The sequence below is a fragment of the Temnothorax americanus genome, unplaced genomic scaffold (assembly GCF_048541705.1).
Source record: "Temnothorax americanus isolate GAGA-0224 unplaced genomic scaffold, ASM4854170v1 Scaffold8, whole genome shotgun sequence".
NCBI lineage: Eukaryota > Metazoa > Arthropoda > Insecta > Hymenoptera > Formicidae > Temnothorax > Temnothorax americanus.
In genome coordinates this window covers 2,833,554-2,848,536 of record NW_027509802.1, presented here as the reverse complement: position 1 = coordinate 2,848,536, position 14,983 = coordinate 2,833,554, and the positions used below count along the sequence as shown (strand labels likewise).

Genomic DNA, 14,983 nt, shown 5'->3' with positions numbered 1-14,983 from the left:
GACAAGCGATTCTGTGATGGAAGTAACCGCTTCATGGTTTTACTTTCGAAGCAAGAGTGATTTCATTTATGCATGGCACGTTACTAAGTAAATACCAAGGATTTTAATAACGTAATGACTTAATTTTTACATTGAATTTTTCGTATATTTAAAACAATTTGTTATAGAGCTCAGCAGTAACATCATTTGCCGCTGCTCTGTAGTTGTTCACGATTATCCCAAATATTGTCGAAAATATAATAGCACAAAAATGTTATAGAAAAATAAATTAATCCGGAACGTTTTATGAATTAAACGAATACATCTTTTAAAAAAATTTATGTTTTAATAAAAGAGACACTTATATATATATATATATATATATATATATATATATAATATCAACAGTAATTATATATATTATAATGTCAAGTAAATCTTGGTGAAGGCAATATACATAATTTTTTTTTACAAAAATCGACGTCTATAACAAGATATATATATACCTATGTCTAACTATTAAATAAAAAAAGAAGAACGTAAAGAATTTGTTATGCCTCATTGCCGTGGAAAGCGATTTTTTTTAAGTTGTAATATCCACTCTCTAACGCGTGTCATGTATATCATTATTTTATATTCCCGGCTACATCTTGGCAGGCGGTCTTTCGTACTGCACGATCGATACTTTTTTCACGGCGTAAGAAAAAAAATCAATGAATTCCAATGTGTCAACTTTTCGACAAAAACTCTGGTACGTTGCAAGCGTAATTGCGTTCTCTTTGCAGCGATATATAATGTACGTACAAATAAGGAGACTGCCCGTATTGAGCAAAACTAAATGTCACACTCACTATACCTTTCTCGAAAAAATGAATTATAAATAAACGATACAAGAAAGTATTGTTTCTTAAATAATGGTACTTCTGCAACTTTTTGATTATATCTTGATCTTAACGAATCTCGTAAAATTCGTGCATGTCCTGTGCAAATTATTACAAATTATTTAATATTATTAGAGGAAAGAGAGTGCCCTATTATGAGACAGGATTCTAATATGAGATATGTTAAGCTAAGAGGCCCCATCTGTTGATCCCATCATGAAAAAACCTCGTCATCTTATATTAGGATCCTATCTCATAATAAGGCACTTTTCTTTATATATTACAGAATAATAATACTTTATATAATTTTTATTCTGATAAAAATTATATGAATAGTTTTATAAGACTTGAATATTGTAATATTGACGATTTCAGGAATTCTAATATTCTATCTAGATTATGTGTGATATAATAGAAAAATATGTAAAAAGTAAAGAGCGAATAGTAGTGAAAAATAGTAGAATGTTATAGATTAAAATATAATAATCATCACGTTTAGTAGAATTTCTACTCTATTGCAAAGTTTTATGACTTTGATTTTTGTCGTACAGACGACCGCCTTATTCAATCTTCGATCTTCCAATCTCGCTCATCTTTATCCCAGGCGATCGACATTTTTTCCTAACCCGTCATAAGAAGAACATGTAAGAGAGATAGCAAAAATCCGTCGTGTCACTCTGCAAAATTACATCATGTCTTTGCCAAAGTCATATAAAGAACGCTCACATTACGTGCAATAAATATATTCAAAAATTACGATTATTAAATTATAAAATATTTCTTATGTGAAATACACGTACAATTAAGGAAATAACTGAAGATATGTCACAGTCTCTTAATAAAACTTTTCTTTGTCACAACAAATAAGTTATTATTTTTTATTCGATCATAAGTATTAATGATTCAGTTGTATAATGTTTCTTTTCTAAACTAAATAAATGTATGAAGTATTCATATAAATTATTTAATCATGACTTATGTCGCTTGCGTGATCTTCAATTTGATATTAAAAAAGCTATAATATTTATCAAATTTAATTTGTAAATTTCGTGTGATACATTCCTCTGTTTTCTACTTTACGAGATAATGGTATCCAGTTTCTTAGAATATTCATTAGCATCTTTGCATTTAATGAAGACGAACGCTCAAGCAGCGTCGGGATAACCGCAAACGTTATCTAGTTACTTGCAAATCCGCATCTATCTGATACTGGCGTAGGAAATTTCCTTTCATTTGGAGATGTTTGTGACCGAAACTGCGCGTATATTTTTAAACGATGCAATTTAACAGTGATTTACAAAAGTTTATCATAAACTGTCATTCATTTATTATTAAATTATAAAAACATTTTTGTTAATTGCAATTTCATGTAATAACAATTTGTTATATGCTAAGTTTACAATTGAAAATAAATTCTGCTATTTCATATAACTATGTCAGAAGAGCTTCCCGAAAAAGATGAAGGATGGGCACAAGACGTAAATAATATTTATTTCATGCTCCTTATATTTCCATTTCGCACAATATATTATCACGAAATATGGTGAATTAAATTTCCATTTGAGAGTCCACGATGTTAAGCCGATTATTTTTTCTTAACGAGGAAGTAATAATAAAGAAAAACTCGGTCGGAATAATTCAATATTCATTATCGATAATGGATGGAGAGAAAAATATAAGAATATTATATAAAGCAAATTTTAAATTAGCTAATGAAAGATGCGGAATTTTATGCAATAAGTCGCAAGAGCTGTAACAACAATAACAGCAATAAAATCCTTTTTAATTTTTCTTTGTCTCTTTAAACCAATCTTTGAAATTATAGTAAAAACGAAAACTAAGTAAATTTTTTCTAAAACTTTTCAAGTATCAAAAATTGTTTAATATCTATTTTAAGATTTCAAATGTTTGTTTTATAAAATGAATAATTCATTTTTTATAAATACAAATATATTTTATCTTATTTTAATTCAAAAATGTATATAAAATGGATAATGACAATGCTGTAACGATGTGGCTGTAATCAGAATAATTACAGAAGTAGTAAAATCGAAGTATGTACGGACATATTCTAGATATGTACGGACACTCGGACTTTTCATAGTATCTTTTATCTAGACACGCGTAGTATTTGAGTCGATTGATAAACCATCATTCACTGAATGTTAAAGCATCAATAACTCATATTTTTAGAAAAGATGGACCTATTTTTACATCCGCATCTTCGATCATTTAAGTGCTGATTTTAAAACCATAACAATATCGAACAATTTAAGAAAATGTATTTTGTACGGTATATATATTGCACGGTACAAATTAATACATACTTTGTGGATATATCAAATTGTATAAAATACATAAAGTTATGTAGAAAATTGAATTTCTTAAATTTACACATTAACGAACAAGAATTTTATCCTAATGTATTCCTCTCTTACCATATTTCGATAAACTTTTTTATATAATATTCAGAACGGGAATATTAGAATATCACGTTGAATATTTTATATACAAAAAAACAAAAATAAACTTATCTTTGATCAAATCATGTATTAGTACCATTTTTTGCCCATATTAACTGAAACTGTAACGCCATTATAGTCTTTATAATTACAAATATAGTCATCACGATACTTTCTTTCTTATCTGTTATCGTTTTATTGTTATTGTCATTTGTTATCTTAATGTCATATATTGATTTCTTATATACGATTATATAACAAAGAAACAAACGTAAAAATAGTGACAATAATGACCAAATAATGCAAATTAATTATTGCTAATGGAAAACAAAGTAAAAAAATATATATTATTTGTATTGATTATAAACAATATCCTACTACAAAAATTTTCAAAAAACTTTTTAAAAAAATTATTTTTATTTGGAGTTGCACATATGATTTATATATTATTTTATTTAACATATTTGAAAACATTAATACGCGAAATATATAAGAATACAAATTTTTAAGAAAAAAGTTAAACAATATAATAAAAAACTGTATAATAAAAAATGTTTAAAACGATAATTAAATGTTTTACATATTTATAATATAAATATTTGTATTTGTAAATAATATGTAATACTTATATGAGTATATAACTTACGTGTAAGTTTTTACATTGCTTAAATATAAATTTTAATCTTTTTAAATATATCTTTGCATGTATGCTTTTATAATAGATAATCATTATTACGTTAGAAAACACTTTATTATATCATATTATATACATTTTTTTAAAGAATTGCTAATTGATATTATATCGATTTCAATATATTTTATCGAAAACTTTATAACTGTATTTTATTTGATTGAAAAACCGAGATAAATTATAATCGAAAATAAAATAATTTAATAATTTATTTTTAAGCAATTTTAATTTCTTTCTTTCAAAACTTACCTTGTACCGTGGACGATTATAGTCCTCGATCTCTTTTTTATTTTTTCAGGGCAACCTGCACCCGTCGCGTCCTACGAAATCTGCGATCTTGGCATTGTCAACGCGAGAAATTCTCTGCCCCGCGTGAATTTGTCATTTTGGATATTTCCATTACGGACACAATGTCGATTTTTAATTGCATCTTTGTTGTCCGATAGAGAATTAATAGAGCGTATCGTCGAGTCGCTCATGGAACATGCGAAATGGAAAATTTATTGTCATCGGTTCATTACTTTCTTGATGGCAAAGATTTCTATTCTGCTGAACCTCGTGGCGCATTCACCCGGTTGTGCTTTCGCTTGGCCTCATGGATGGTGTGTCTTTCTTGATAGGGAATCCCCCGTTCGCTTCACGTTCCGACGATGACACCCGCAAATATTGTACTAACACAGATCGTTCGCTCCGTCTTCTCTTCACGTGGCATCTTTGATAATCGTTACGATATTGCGGACTGACAGTCGCGGACTTTTCATCGGTTATTTATCTTCGAGATTTTCGACCATTTCCGACAGTCTTCTCTATCCTCGAGTTGTGACAGGTACGAGTGCTCCTAGCTGGATGTACTTACAAATTGCTTCGCCACCAAAACGCGCGTCGGAGAAATCTTCGCCCGGGAGAAACTCTCCCTCGTTGTTGGCACGCGGTACAAGATGTGAGGAACGGGGGATAACTTCTAGAGCACACGTGGAGCGAACGTGCGTACTACGTGCGTGGGTGGTAGCGTACTACTGAGTTTCACGTTCGCGAAAAGCCAATCCCGACCCACCCCCACCGCATCGCATCCTAGGCACCCTTCCAGGCCCTCTAGCACCCTCTTCGCCTCCCCATTTTACCACCCAGGACTCGCGCACAGGCACGGTCTCCCTCACTCACTCACTCACTCACTCTCTCTTCTTCCCTCTCTATCTATCTATCTATCTATCTCTCTATTTTTTCCTTCTTTTCCTCTCTCGGTCGAAAGCGAGTTTGAGCCTCTATTCGCTTCATCGCGACTACTATACACCCTGTCGTTTCGCTCCTCTCCGCTAACAATAACGCTCGCGACAATTTCTTTCACTCATTGGGTTTACCTCGCTTGCAGACAATTTCGCTCGACTGTCCTTTTAGAGAGAGGTAAAACGACCGACGGGCCAACGGCGGTTTGCCGTGCACAGGGTGTCTCAGATCCATCGCACTACTTTCCGTTTACTTTCTAAAGTCAATTAAAAATTAAAGTCAATTTTTAATTTCACGATTGTTCTTTATAACAAGAGCATCGTGAGACGGAGCGTTTCGCGAACGACTCTTTTGAAAACTGAACAGGAATAAGGACGAATAAAATTAACGAAACCGATGAAAAAATTAGTAGATAAGGCTAAGAAACATTTTATATTTACATATCTACTTCGGAAAAAATTAACGAAACGTAGGATAAGTACTTTTCCTTAGCAATTTCTTCCTGGGGTTGAAGAAAATTGTTTTTTAAAGGATATACTGGAACACAGTGATCGTAAGAAGCACTCTCTGCAGAAACTTTTTTTACGAGGAAAAGTGCTTCTCTTAAAACACATTGTATTTTTGTAAAATATACAAACAAACGTTTCAATTTGTTTTATTGGTACGATCCGAAATATATTAAAAAGGATTTTGTTTTGAAATCTCTCTCTAGTTTTTATTGTTTGTGAATTGATTGCACCAGCATATCTTTCCGAATTCTTTTTGATATACGGGCTACTCCAATATTTGCGTTCAATCGTATTTCTAATACGAAACGAATGATTACTTTACCATCCACGTCGTCATATTGAAAGGGATGAAACAATTCGTTTGAAGAATAAATCCTCCTTTGTAATCTCTTCTGAGTCTTCCTTTCATAGATAATATTTCTTTTTTTCTCTCGGCAGTTGCATTGTTTCTATTATTTTGACGTCATGTTCTTCTCGTATAAATTCAGAAGGATATTCTGCTTTTCAATCTTGTAATGAGTCATCCTCGAGCAAGGAAGAGAAGAGTAACTTGGGAGGTCTTAAGGGCGCAACGATTAAGTAAATTAGCTAATTAGAAGGACTCGCTGCGAGTTAAATTTGAATTAAGCGTATTAAACGAAACGTCGTCATGTTATAAAAAACACGGAAGCCGGTATAATTTCTGTAAGTGTCGGAGTAAAAACACAAAACAAGCATTTTTCTTTATGTGCAGCATCGATAATTATATACTTACAAAAATTATACTGATTGTAAAAGCGGGAGGTGTCATTTCTATTACCAAAAGTAGTCTTACATCTTCGAGCATAGCCGAATAACACTCATGTATACTTAATGAGATCTAATGGTGCACCGAAGAAAATCCTTCGCAATTTCGATTTAATCAGCCGAGATGATATTAACTATCGTCAAAATAACTAAATCTATCAGGACAAAATCGCGATTTTTTCTCCCGAAAATTTCCCCGAGAATTTCTCGCTGACCTTTCACTTGTCTTCCTCTTGTTATAATCGAAACTCCTCGTTGATCGTCGCCAAGGTGAACAATCGTCGCTTATTTTTTATTGAAGGGTCTCTGACGAGATGGGTCATTTACAAGTGGCCGACAGTCGACGGTAAGGGCTTTATCACCGGGGCTCCGGGTTTATCTCCTTGACGACGTCGATGGTCGATCGGAAACGTCGATAGTTACGGAGCTCAATTTACGGATGCAAAATAGCTTAAGAAACAATAACATCGTTTAACGAACCATTATCATAAATATGATTTTCTATCTTTCCATACTGTCGCTTGAACGGCTTTTAAAAAAATCATAAGTTGTTTTGTGCGACGCTATTATAGTTTTACTTTGATATGATGTGTCATAGTATTCGAGTATTAGCTCTAAATGTACGATTATAGAATTTGTATCACAAATTTCGGACATATCAACCTAAGATATCAGAAATAAACATATCGATAGAATCTTGTTTATGCAGATATTGGATATAACGGAATTCTCGAAGAATCTTATTCTAAGTTTTGCGAGAGCGTCCGAAATTTCCCAGCAATCTCGAATATTGGCCGCTAGATCGAAGCGAATTACTACCGCCGACGATCTGATCTGATGTGAGCCGAAAAATGTTAATATTGACGTAGCGCAGTGTAGAATATTGTAGAAACGAATCTGGGTCATTTCTGATACGGCCAGAATTTCGCGTTCTATTAAGCTGTATAGTCTATTATGTCCATATGGCTCTTGTAAATCACGAAGGCAACAGAACTTCTTGGTGTTTCTTTATTTTTCCGACCGACATTCGACTCGATCTTGGACACGCGGTGTACAAATGCGTTCTTTTCTCGTTCAATTCTCTAACTGTAGCGACTGGCGCGAGTTGTGATATGTCATCGGCAAGGTCGCCAGATACATGTACCTGCAACAAAAGTTACAAAATTAAAAACGTTACAAAGGAAAGTTACAAAGCTTTCAGAACTTTTATTTGAACAGGTGCAATATTAGCGAGAACTAACTTGAAATATCTTATAAAGTTGAGACACATAAATTGTTTATTGTCAATATGTGTGTGTACAGGTATATATATTGATTATAAAAAATATTACGAATAACATACTTTATATATATATATATATATATATATATATATATGCGTATAGTATATTACCTTTAACCCACGAAGAGACAATCTATTACAGCTCTGAAAATCAGCGCGTCAGAGTAACGATCGAGATTATTATCTCTACGTGAAAAATTAACTTCCTCATAATTGGACATGGCTCAGGATCAGTATTCCACACCTAAGACAATCTCAGCGTAGATGATTGGTCGAGAGCGATAAATCTCGTTGCAAGGTCGAGGGATCCTTAGCTAAGAGAGTCGTCGAAAAAACGTCGGGATAAATGGATAAGGAGAAAACGGTATAGGTAAAACGAAGAGTGAGAGAACGGCGCAGAAAGCAGCGCAGAAAAGACCGAAGACGGACGGCTCGCTCCTGAGTAAGATTTACAAAGCTGAGAGGGAGAAATAAATGTTCACCGCGCGACAAATAGACCCGAAGCAGGGATTCTGTCGCTGGGAGCTCCGGCGCATTTTAAAAGGCACATTATACAGACAACCTAGATTATGTATTACATCGTCGTTTTAATAATACCGAGGGAATTTCAACATGGAATTTTGAGGATCTTGTTAAATCTTATTTTATTAAATATTTTACATAAATACACACACACAAGTATATATATAAATGGCATGTTTGAAATGTTATATGCTTTTTCAGTACTATTAATAGATAAGTGTCTAATTGATAGTTAACTTGTGAACCTATACATATAATCTTTTTTTTCAGACTAATACTTTTTTCAGAAAAAAGAAAAAAACCGATTCTACACCTATCAGTATTAACAGGCTCAGGACACATCGATTTGCCTCGAATATATGAATATAAATGGAATTCTCTCGAATATTGCCAGTAACCAAAATATTTTTGAAAATCGTGTAAATCTTGAATATTTCACAAGAACATTTTTTTTTTATTACATTTTATGTTTCAATTCCCTCTTTATTTTATATAAATATGCAGACAACAATTTTATTTTCAAGAATCTTGAGTGTTTTAGATAATTGAAATATATTTCTTCTGTTATAAAACGCTCTATTTTATATTATTTCATGTAAAGACGCGAGTAACAATTTTATTTTTATGGATTTTTAATGCTTTTAATTGCTCAGATATCCAACTATTTTTGAGAGGACAGATTTTTTAGACATTTAAATATTTAAAGGGTTTCAAGATATTTAAAATTTTCTAAATTTACCAAGTTTTTCCAAGAACTCCCGGTTTCCTATAACATCCGCAGTAATTCGAATTCTTGCACGATGATATTGCTCGAGAACTCTTTCGAGAGAGGATTTTGAACGCCCATCACTATGTATTGACTCTTTGATACGACTTTTATCCGACATTTTGATCTTATCAGTGCTTTTATTTCGTTCATCTAGTTTTCCAGCTTGTTTATCGGTGTTACATGCTCGACTACTGTCAGGATGGACTGCAAACGCCGAAGATACTCGATTACAGAAGGCAAAATGTCGGGGCGTTGTTATAACACCGTTAGCATCCCTCGACCGATCGGGTAGGCGCATCCGCCTGATATTTAGCGGGGGCTAGACGACTTCCAACTTTTATTTGACTAGACTAGCCGGCGCCCTGGCTCCGATAGTCTGGCCGTTACCGCTAAAGGGGGACAACTCAGACGAAGTGACGAAGCGGAGTGGGAGTCGGGATTATCGGCGCACCGAGGCGGCTGGATGCGAGAGGGAGAGAGATGGCCGATGTGCCAGAGGGAGAGAGCCGAGTCGTAGAGATATCGATTCATCCAAATCCACGGTGCCGGCACAAATGGGTGCATGGACCGACGGCCTCGCACGTCCATCGCGCGATACCAGATTACATCGCGTTATGTTGTGCAACGCGGGGGAAAGGCGGTTTTATACCCCCCGTCAGCGCTCTCTCCCTCTCTCTCTCGCCTACTCTTCCTCCCCCCTTGTGTAACCGATGTAAATTCCATTATTGGCCGATTGATTCCGCCGTATTAAACGCGGCGACGCGTGTATATCGGTTACTTTCCCCATTTATACGGATCATCCAAACGACGCAACGCCCGAGCGTGGTTTGGTTGTTTCTCCAACGAAATGGGTGGGATATTCTGGGTGTTGTACCACGGAGAAAAAGACCGAGACAAATTCGAGGCTTTGTTTTATTCGAGCTTCTTTTCACAGGTACCTTCGTGCGCGCGCGCAAAAAAAAAGAAAAGATAAAGAGAGAAAGAGAATGATGTCTGGTTTGTGCATCTGAAAAAAACGCGCGATGAGAGGGAGGTATGCTCGGAGATTCACTTGTTCTCCAATATCGCGGATATTTAAACGTACCATCCGTAACTCGATAAAATTTGGAAAACGAACTTTTTTCAATAAAAAAATAGGAGTGAGCACTATAAATCCAACTAGATAATTTAATATTTTTGTACTCATGTGTGTGCGCATGACGATATTGCTATTGTCATATAACATCAAATACCAATATTGTCATATATACCTATACGTCACGAATATTAGTAAAGGATTAAGTTTTAAAATTCTTTTAGCTTTTCATGTAAAAATGCATTAATTAAATCTAGTAACAAGAAAATAATATTGAAATTTATTAAGATTTATGTAAAAGCGCTATGTTAAAATTAAAAGTTTACTTATACAGATATAGTTAATAAGATTATATATTATTTTATGGAATTTTAGAGAGAAGGAAACGTTCATTCATTTTAATCATTCATTGATAGCATTAGGCTACTGCGATTATTTGTAACAAACACGATAATTCGTTCATCAGCATCGAGAACTTTATTAGTTTAATGAAATTTGTTAGTTCCCGAATTTTTGGTCGCCGATTTGTTCTGCGCTGAAATATAATCCACCTTTCTCGGTTTTCCGATAACTTTTAAGCTTACACAAACAAAAAGAATACTTAATTGAATTTTTCTCGAGAAAATAATCGTACTGTCAGCAAGCTGGCGCGGAATGAATTCTCATAGAGAATCGGTGAAATATTTGAGATGACCTCTCACTCTCTTTCTCTCCATTTCTGTCGCTCATTCCCTCTCTTCGAGGACAGATTAAAACTCGAAGGGGCCGAGATCGGCTGGCGATTTTTCTCCCTAGATGGCCTAGATCACATCAAGCTGCGCTCTTCTCCATCTATATAGTTATACCCGAGTACACGCGTATATATCAGGAGAGCTTGTCAACTCCGCGCTTCCGACGCCGAAAGAAATAATTCGCCGATGCTTTTGTATCCTGAATGGCTATAAATTCAACTAAAACTTATCAGAGGAGCGAATTCTGCTCCTCGTACTGCGCTTTCATCGTACTCGAGGATTCGGCTATAAAAAGATCAGTTTGTCAAATTTTCGTTGCACACTTCTTGCGTTTTATTGATAAATGAAAATTGATATGAAAATGTTGCAATTGTTTTTTCATCAAAAGGATGTTTTCGTCGATAACGATTAGAATCTTTAACCGAAAAGTTAATTGTGTATTTAGATTTAGAAAAAATAAATTTTTTCTAAAATAATAGTTTTGATCCTTACTTTTAAATCATCTTTCTAATGAAATATGCAATATAAAACGTATACATATATATTATAGAGATGTTCGTTCTTTTTGAAGTACCTATATTAAGTACCTATAAGTTTATTTCATATTTTTTCGCGTATTTTTAAGCGTTATATTACGCTGGTAATATCATACGCACATTAATATTTTGCGAGGAAAGATTGAAGATAAATTTTTTCAACGCATTTTGTCATTATTAACATAGAGACATGAAATTACCATCTTAGGTTGAACAAAATATTTCAGAAAATTAAATAGACTTAAAAGAGTCGTTTCTTATTTAAAAACTCACAAACTTATTTTTAAGAATTATATTAGATTTAGACTATGCATTTACTCAATATTAATGCATACACAAATATTAATATATTTATTATTAAAAAAAAATTATATCGATGAAATTGAAATTTTCGTGACAATGTGACAGCCAATATACATTTATGTTCCTCTGCAATCAGAATAGATATAAAAATCTACTGACTGTTAATTATCCTTTTGTCTTCAATTTGCATAGTTTGCTTACTGATTTTATGTTTATTGTGTCCTCCTACTCTTCCCTTTATCTATAAAAAAGCACGATTATTACATGCAATATAAGAAGATTTTGTGCAATATGATTATGAATGATTATGAAAAGATTTATTATGTGACAAGTAAGTCTTTGTTAAATAATTAATTCAATTGTCATTTGATTATAGTATCTTGAACATAAAAGATCACATTGCTGTTAGAACATAAAACACTTTTCTTCTAATAATACTGTTATTTTAATAATGATATGTGATTTTAATATTTAACATTGTGAAATACAAAAAGAATGTTGATACACTTGTAAAGTTTAATTCTGTACATATTGAAGGTAATAATAGTTAGTAAGACATTAAAAATGTGATAAATGCATTAAAAGTCTGCCGCACTGTATAAACAACTCTTAAGTTAGTTTGTTAAATTGTGTCTGGAAAATTAAGTATGCCACAAGTGAAGATTATATGCGATCTAAGATAAGAGAGTACGTGGAAGTATTAGTAGTTTGCGTATACAATACAGAGATATTTTCGTGCAACAGGTGGCCATATCTATGAGGATTCAAATTAAACATCAAAATTTAACGGATTTTACACGTGTCTAACAACCTTGGTTTGTTAATATTTTATTTTATATAGCGTCGTCATGCATCAAATATAATGTATTCCTACAATCTTGATGCATTTTCGAACGTGCTATTTTCTTTTGTTTATTCTAGCAAATAATTTAACATTATAAATAAAATAATATATACAGAATATATAATACCCTTTTTCCCCATAAAGTTATTATTAAAAGTATTCTGACATAATGAACTTTTCCTTTTATCTTTCGATCCTATTAACTTTTGTCTTGCATGATTCATATATATTAATATATTACTAATCGATTGCGTTGATAGTTATATTATTTCTTATTATAAGTAAAAATTTTATAAGATTTATACAGAAGTATCTAAGTTAATTAGATTTTGTTATCATTATTTCTTTCTCTTTTATCTACAGCGAATCTGTGAATAATTATTTCTGGCAAATTTTTTGGTAAACACTTTTTCAAATAATTTACATTTTACAAACTTTGTATTTTTAATGCAATTAAATTATATTTTACGCTGATACAAGGTTATAAAAATACATGGCGAATCTATTTCTAATACACACATTTCTTAATATAATTTTGACTTGTAATAATTAGTCTTACACGTGTGTGCAGTTTGTATTATTATTTAAATCTAATTAATAGAGAAGTCTAATTTTTGTTAAAAACAATTATATTGTTTATGCATAGTTACGTTAATATTCTTGGTCATTAAGGACACTCGTATTCACAAAATACATGGCATCGTTAAGAGTAACTGCATAAGATATGATCTTACTAATGATTCTTGCATTTAAGGATTTAGCATAATGGCTTAAATCCTATCTTATACTCTACGAAATGTATATGTATATTAAAATAATTCGTAATATAAATACGAGAATTGTATCTCTTTATTTCTTAGGGAGAGAAAGAGAAACAGAAACGGTAGGAGAGAAAGAGGGAGAGTAACTTTAATTGTATAATTTTTGTTAGGTTTTTGTTTATATAAGAACTGTTTTAAACAAAATTGCTTAACGGAACTACTGATACCTATATCATTATCTTTCTGCCACAAGAACGAATGCCAAATGTACTTATATATATATATATATATATATATATATATATATAAGTACATTTGGCATTCGTTATATATATATATATATATATATATATATATATATATATGTATGTATGTATATATATATGTATATATATATGTATCATCCCTTATTAAAGATTCTTTAAAGTCTACAAAAAATTGCGTTTATAGATTACTTTTGTCGTTAAAATAAATATGCAATACCCAAATTCTCGAAAGATTACTAAATAAAAATTATCAAATACTTACGTTAGTTCTTCTGGCAATTTTGGGAACTGTTTAAAGTATAGTACATTAGGAATCAAGAATTAATTCAGAGAATACATCGCATGCGGATGATTAAATTTCAACCGAGAAAATAGAAATGAGAATCCAATTGATGACATTTATTTTCGATTAATATCTACCTTATTCGATAATATATTTCAATTTTTGTTTACGCAGGCAGTGAAGTGTAATACGCAGAAATACGCGTTTGTTCGTTGCAAAATATATCCGCCTGTTTTAATTAATGCGCGTCGCTTTGTGTCTGTTCCGCGGTAAATTGCACGATTCTCGTCCCCTATCGCGCGCGAGGCGTGCTACGAATTCGTGAGTGGGATCGGTACGCAAGGTGACTATCGAGCGGTTTATTTCATCGAGGTAGCTGGCGGAAGGAAGGAGGAAAGGGGGCAAGAAGCTTGCGTTCCGAAATGCAAATTCGGTGTGGCTATACAGTACCGTTTACGAGATCAACGCACTACTTGGATTAGGATAAGAGCTCAAGTCTGCGGAGCGTGCAAAAGTCGAATGTTGGAAATATTCTTCCTCCCTCGTCTACTCCAATTTATGCTGTTCTTACACACACACACACACACACATACACACACATATTATATACATTATATATACATTTATATCTCCGCAGACCCTTGAGAGCAGAGATAAGAAAAAAACGTAATGTGCAGTGTGTGTGTAACAATATGATATAACGACAATTCAACTGCTACGCTTTTGTACAGTAATAGGACGTACTAATAATGTTACATAAGATTATATGCAAAGTGACAATCCATGTCTTTGTTATCTAATAAAATAAATTCCAATAAGCAAGAAAAAAATAAATGTAATTAATAGAATCAGTTACAGAAATACTTTTCTATCGGCAAGTATCGTACAAAAATTATGATAAGAATGATAAGAAAGATATATTTCCAAGTATTAATTACTCCGTATTGTCATAAGCTGGATGGAAATTTGAAGAGATGAGACAGACGTTGAAACGCGCGGATATACCGTCGAGCACATGTTATCTTCTCGTCGAATGCTCGTTATTTTTCTACTGCAGGCAACTAATAACCCGATATTCG

The 14,983-nt window shown here is 32.7% G+C and overlaps 1 protein-coding gene across 1 annotated transcript in view; it reads right to left on the bottom strand.

Annotated features, from left to right (window-relative positions):
* Positions 1 to 5,164, bottom strand: part of LOC143907164 (uncharacterized) — a 42,731-nt gene extending 37,567 nt beyond the window's left edge. The window contains exon 1 of the mRNA XM_077423742.1: positions 4,263 to 5,164. The gene's annotated coding sequence lies outside the window, so the exon portion shown is untranslated. The remainder of the gene's footprint in view (positions 1 to 4,262) is intronic.
* Between the last annotated feature and the right edge of the window lie 9,819 nt (positions 5,165 to 14,983).